A 7,271-nucleotide genomic window follows, 5' to 3' on the forward strand; every position below is an offset into this window, starting at 1 on the left:
CAAGACAGCCTCAAGTTTTGAGCTTTCCATTCACATTCACATGTTGCCCAATGTAGCTAAGTTATAGGAAGCAGCCGGGTGTGAACCCCAACATTTTGCGCCTCAACAACTTATGGTATTAGGACCTGAACGTGTCACTCTCTGATGCCATTCTCTACACTTGGATGTGATGTGACAATTGGCTATGGAATTTTACAATCATTCTTTTCCGACCATTCTCAGTTATACAAATTTGCCTTAAATCATTTCACCTACTTGCAGCTTTGCCCCATCCCCTGTTAGTGACAGTAAATAAACCATTACTTAATGACCACGCTTGTTCTTGTCTCCCCAAACTGTTTCGCATGCCCATCACAGTACGAGTGGCTGTCACCATTTATAATTCAATACAAACCAAACAAAGTTGTTAATTAGGAGCACAATCGTAGGAGTGAAGGTTGAGTAGTTGTCATTGTTTGAATCAACATAGAAATTCACTTGAAAATGCGGTTACGATACAGTGTTACTATCTCCGGTCCTTAATATAAGGACTAGTTGACTAATTTAAGAAGATTAAAAAAACTAATTTAGTTATTTTTAATAATAGATGTTGTCTTTTTAAAAATATTCTTACTAATCAAATATATTAGTTAGAACTAATATTATTACAAAGATAATTTTAGAAAATAATAGATAAACATGAAAAATAGAATGGATTAAAATATTATATTTATGATTAAAATAAAAATCAAATAAATTTTTATATTAAAAAGTAGAGATAGGGTTATGATAAGACGGGGGAGGTAATTGGAGGACAAATAGCGGTACCAATGGAAGGAGCGTCAAAGGCGGTCGTTAGAAGGAGGAAAGTGTCTTTATCAGACCGTACGTCTTATGCCGGGTGGAAAGGGGCTGAGGTGCAAGAGAAGGCAGGGTTACAGAAAAAAAGAAGCATCGGGATCATGGGACTTTTGACTCTCGGAGTGGTGCATAAAATCTAATTGAAAAAAGAGATGGAGCAGAGGATTTAGGCGGGGATTTAAGGGCAGTTTATTTGAAACAATGGACTACGTCTTCGCAATCCAATGTGCGAATTAATTCGTGTTATTATTATTATTATTACTAAGGTTGAAGTGCGATGATTTTTTTTTTTGTCCAAAATATCCTCCCATCCGAACGATAAAAGACTAGTTTTCAAAATACTACCAGTAACTGAAACAGTATTTAAGGTTGAAGTGCGATGATTAAGGTTGGTGCTTAAGACGTTTTAGTGACTACCTCTGTGGCCCAATTCCCAGTTTTCCAATGCAAAGCCCATAGGATCTGAGGGCGTCCGGTTTCAGCCTTCAGGACGGGCTCAAGGAAGAAGAAGGCTGTATTAATCATGTGATATGTATATTTTATTAGAACCAAGAAAAACATTGAAAATCATTTATCCGATCTTAAAATTTAATAAAAATTTAATTTGACCCATATTTAATATATATTTTTGAGAAAATAGTTGTCCATACAATAATAAATTAAAAGAAAAATAGTACATTTATATAACAATTTAATAATATGACTTATAAATAAAATATTCTCTTTATGACTTATAATAGAATTATAAAAGTATAAAATGATATAAAAATATCTATTTGTCTCGCAATTACTCAATAAATACAAATTTCTTGTCGGTCAACATGATAATTTATGCTTCGATAAATCACGTGTGGAGAAAAAATAACGCGTTCTGGGGCAATACAATTCTAAACCCCCTGATGGCATTATTTTTTAATCACGTGTAAAATGACAGGGACAGGAATTAAGAATAACCTTACGAACCAGACTAATGAGCTAAATTAAGTGAGCCGTGGTGTGGCCCGATTGGATCGGATATTAGGGGAACGCGTTATAGATCCATGTACACACACCCAAGCATACTAAAACATGATTGAATCAGTTTTATATTTTCTTTAGTTATATTTACAAGTCACTTTTAATATGTTTCACATACACTCAAAAAAATATAAATTTCATTCATTAAATTTATTTAAAATTCAATAATTTTTTAACTTTATCTTTATTTAATATATATTATACCTCATGTAAATAAAACCAATGCAATAATAAATGAAGGGTGAAATTTATACATTTATACAAAAATTTCTGATGCAAATTTAATTAATTAATTTCTTTTATTAGTTATTTATTTGTTAACTACCCACTAACCCATCTATTGATTTTGCATTTAAATTATTTTATTTAAAATTAGGTTATAAATACCCTAGGTTTCTATCGTGTAAGCAGACTTGTTTTGACATATCAGATAGTTTTCTTCTATTCCGTTCTCATCTTTGCTCTCCTTTTCTCTCTAATATTCTTCTCTGATCTCCTTCTCTTCTCCTTTCTCTTTTCTGTTTTACATCAATTTCTCTCAGTACTTTATAAAAAGACTAAAAAATGTATTCTCTTTGTGTCCAGTAAATAGGAGGTGAGGAGTATGTGAGAAGGAAAACAATGAGACACGCTATTTGACACGTGGCAACATATCTTTGATCATTTTGCATCGAGTGTCTTAACTGCCCCTTTGAAAAACAAAAAGAAAATTTCGTTTAAAATCTGCAGTACAGAATTAATTTTAAAGAATCTCTCAAAACTTTCTGAAACTTCACTGCAGAACCAATAAGGTGTTCGTGAATGAATAAGTGTAGGAGAGTCCATTTATAAATAACAGTAGATAGTTTGCAACATACATACATATATTTATAACTGGAATTAGTCTATTTATATGTCATCACTCTTTCACCCAAAGAAAGCGTTCGCGAGTGAACAAGTTTGGAGAGCCCATTTGCAAGTAAGACTAGATAATTTGCAATATACATACATTTATTTACAATTAGAATTAGTATGTTTCCATGTTACCCTCCTTTAAACCCGAAGAAGATACCATGAGTGAATAGTATGGGAAACTCCATTTATAAGTGGGATTAGACAATTTTTGTAACATACATATCTTTATTTACAATTGAAATTAGTCCATTACATATCAACCCCACCCGTAACAAGTATTATGAGGGGCAATAGCGTCATTTTTTTTTGGAATTAATATCAATTTGCTCTCTTAGTCCTATAATGGAATTTCAGAAAATTTTGAGAGCTTTTTAAAATTAATTTTGTGCTGCAGTCCTTAAACGAATTTTTTCCAAAAATAAATGCGTGATTTGGAATGAAATGAATTTTAGAAAGCATGTGAGATGAGAGGGAATAACAAAAGGTGGGTTGCTTTTGGGTTGGACCGGCAAGATACGCGAGATTCACAGAATTACCCACTTGGCCCTCCGCGTGGGACATATGTGACGTCGTTTTAGGCACCGTCTTAGACTCGGCAGGTGATCCTCCAATAATCTCTGGTACTTCCTCTTCTCGTGGGCCAACCTGGCCCACTTCAAATCTCGCTTCTTCATTAAGATTCACATCCGAAGGATTTGTTACAGCCCAAACAAGATCCAACTGATTTACTATATGGTCTGTTTCCTTTGCAGAGTTATCATGCTCATGAACTACAAATGTAGAAAGAATAATATTAATGACGGATTTTTGAGATTGATAAAATAAATTTTTTTTGGCAAACAAAATTAATATTTTTTAGAAGTAATATTTTTAAATTTTATTTCAAAATAACACTGGCAAGGGTGTGACCGTATTATTATGAAAAAAAAGTTTTTATGAAACGCATATAAAGTGAGTTTATTTGACAATTTCTTGAATGCTTCTTCTTCTTAATCATGTCAGGGGCGACAGAGACCAATAAAATCAGGTGACTCGACTTACCAACTTTCGATGCGACGTCCATCACATTAATGGTATAAAAGCGTTACACGGATAAATGATAATCAAGTTCAAAGACGCTCGCCTTCTTTATAGAATTTTTTTCTGGGTACTAATCATATTCCTGTAATCCCTCCGCTAGCTGCTAGAATATTTTATAGTTATCTATTATTTTGAAATATTTTTTTATATGCGTTTATTTTTTTTTGGTTATATTTAATGCCTTAAATATATTTTAGTGCATTCCAAGTATTTTTTTTAGCACAACATAACCTTTAAATTGATAAATATAAAATTGTATTCAAAAAAATATTTTAGGCTATTAGACACATATGGACAAAATATTTAAATGCAGGATATATTATAAATATTTAGAATACTGTATACATATTAAAAATATGATTTTTTTTTTTTATACCCTTATGACAATTATATTTTCATTTAGGTGATATCTTTACTTGATTTGACTTTACTGATACAGTGTAATATCTATAAATGCTATAAATTTATTTCAGTTTGGGACATCAACTTATCATCGAAATAAAATAAAAATTCACAAGTGCTCACAAATCCCATCCTGTCTTTGGAACGAATAATGAATAATCCAAAGCAAAGAACTGAAAAGGGGAAAACAAAAACAGCAAAGAAGAAATAAAGAAGGAAGGAGAAAGAAAACGACGAAAGTAACGGAAAAAAACGAAAAAAAGAAAGAAACAAAGGGGTGGTAGGGTCATAGGTTTCAACCACCAAAGCAGCATACTTTGTGCGCATAAAGCACAGAACAGAGCACAACAGAACATCCATGTCCGATATTCATTCAGAGAGAAGAACTCTTATTTTGGCTCTCTGCTAAATATCACAGTCATGGCTGAAGAAGAAGCTTTTGGCTCTCTGCTAAATATCACAGTCATGGCTGAAGAAGAAGCTAACAAACCCCAAGCACAACCACAACCAAAACCTCAGACTCTGTCTGAGGCTGTTGACTCTTCACCACCTTCTGCTTCCACTGTTAAAGAGAGCGATTCCCCCAAGGAAGACCCTCCAAACGGCGTCGCTCAAGCTCCTCCTTCTGCTGTTCAAAGTAGGTCTTCCAAATTCCTCTGTTTCTCAGCAATAATTAATTATATGCACGATTAATTCCTTTTACTCTGTTTCTTTTGATCATAGCCGAGTTGCTTCTTGATTCATTTCACTTTGCCTCTTTCTATATTTGGCGGATGTTACTGGCTAGTATTTGTTTAAGAATCAGGGTTTGCTCTGTTGTGCAGAACCTCTCCTTTCACACTTTCTAATTTGCCTATTATTTCTCTATAAATTCATTTTATTACGTGTTTATTGCTTTTTGATCCTGAAGGGCTGTGGTTTTTAGGGAAAGCTTGATTATTTTTGTTAGTACAATGAAGGGAATTTTCGTTTTCGACTTGGATGAATTCACTAGCTCGTTGCTCTTTGTTTAGGTTAAATTAGCTTAACTGTTTCAGTTTGTTTCTGTAGTTGGCCTCCTTTTTATGCTACTGTCATATATTTGATTTGCTTTAATTTTTACAGAGGCTGCAGATCCTCCTGCCAAGAACGATTCAAAAGATTCAGTCGATAAAGGTTGTTTTTTTTTTTAGAAAATTGTACAATCGTTGTTGATTTTACGAGGTAGGTAGCTTCCTAATTGTTACATTTTTAGATTCTGTGCTTGCAAGAGTTGAGACAGAGAAGAGATTGGCCTGATCAAAGCATGGGAAGAAAGTGAGAAGTCAAAGGCGGATAACAAGTAAGATGGGAACTTATATGATTTTGCTAATCATAATGACAAATTGAGACTTCCTTTTTATGAGCCTACGCAGCTTGATGATGTTTTTATTAAACAAATATTCGACAATAAATGATACAGTAATGCCTTGACTATCACAGAAATCACAATTTCTTTATTTAATAACCATATCCGAAGCTTAAAGCATCAAAATTTCTTGCTTAGCTTCTTGAACAAGAACATTTTTCTTTGGTCATTTTGACAGTGGGTTGAAGTTAAATTGATTCCATTTCTTACTGCTAAATACAGTTCTTGGTTCTAACAATCATGGGCGCGTTGAGAATTCCTCTTATTACTTTTCACCATATTGAAGGTTGTAGTTGATGAAACTAAAATTCTGAAACAGGGCATACAAGAAACATTCAGCTGTTGGACTGTGGGAGGAACGCAAGAAAGCATCAGTGGAAGCACAGCTCAAGATAATTGAGGTGATTCCCTCTAAATTTATTGGATTATCTAGATTAGTAATATTTTGATGAGGTAAATTAGTTGACTGAAACTCGTTTGGAATGTTAGGAAAAACTGGAGAAGAAGAAGGCAGAGTATGTGGAAAAGAAGAAGAATAAAATAGCAGAGATTCACCAGTTAGCACAGGAGAAGAGAGCAGTGGTTGAAGCTCAAAGAAAGGAAGAGTGCCTCAAGGTTGAAGAAACGGCTTCCAAGTTTCGTGCCAGTGGCTATACTCCAAGAAAATTTCTTGCGTGCTTTAGTGCCTGACCTGTTTCATCCACCTTACTCTTTGGTCTTGCCTTGCTTTGCTTCTTGCATATTTTGAATTTGCTTCAAAGTCTTTCGTTTCTTACTGCGTACTGTAAAAAAAAAATAAAATAATAATAAAATTTGTTTGCGGTTGTTCTGGTTACTTCAAGTGTTTGTAATAAAGCTTATGAATACCATCATAAAGTTACCGATTTGTGTTTAAGCTGTCTTCTGCTTGCTTTTTACAAAGTGTTTGCTACTCTTGATATGGCTATTCTTTACTAACAAGAGAGTGGCTCACTAATTACTGCAGTCCACTTTTTTTTCTGCGTTTTTTCCCCTTAATTTACACGAAATGAAATTATACGATAATAAAAATTTACTCTTTTTTTTTTTAAATAAACAAAGCATCAACCATATTTACAAACTTCTTTTTACAAAATACTGCTCCTATCATCTTCCACCATCCTTTTTAGTAATAGGTTGCTTTGATATATTTTTTTAAATTGATAGATTGATCAAATAAATTTGCGCGGGCTTTTTTTTTTGGGCCTGAATAAATTTGCATGGGTAGACATTGTAACAGATTATAAATTAAAAAAATACTAAAAAGATTGAGTATAGCGGAAGAGGCAAATCCTTCACAGTTAAGGTTTGAATTATTGTTGGAGATATACTAACATTTAGTATCTAACATACCCGAATAGAATTACTTTCAATAGGATAATACTTATGTTTTAGTAAAAAATTCTTGCAAATAAATAGTATGGGTTTATTTGGAATGACATTCAAAAGCACTAATAAATATATTTTACATAAGTTATGACGAATTTTTTTTCATATACTTATCTCGTATTTTAAATTATTATTAAAAAGTTATTTGTAAGTTATTTAAAACCGGTACTAAATCATTGGCCACACCTAACTTCTCTATCATTACATGAGAAATGTATATGTATGGGTATATAAGCATGCCAGA

General features: G+C 33.0%; 1 pseudogene; it reads left to right on the top strand.

The window, feature by feature from the left end:
* The first annotated feature begins 4,673 nt into the window (after positions 1 to 4,673).
* LOC114725160 (remorin 1.4-like) lies at positions 4,674 to 6,484 on the top strand (annotated as a pseudogene).
* Positions 6,485 to 7,271: the final 787 nt, after the last annotated feature.

This window comes from Neltuma alba, unplaced genomic scaffold, assembly GCF_004799145.2.
Source record: "Neltuma alba isolate B1F8T4 unplaced genomic scaffold, ASM479914v2 tig00012228_pilon, whole genome shotgun sequence".
NCBI classification, from domain to species: Eukaryota; Viridiplantae; Streptophyta; class Magnoliopsida; order Fabales; family Fabaceae; genus Neltuma; species Neltuma alba.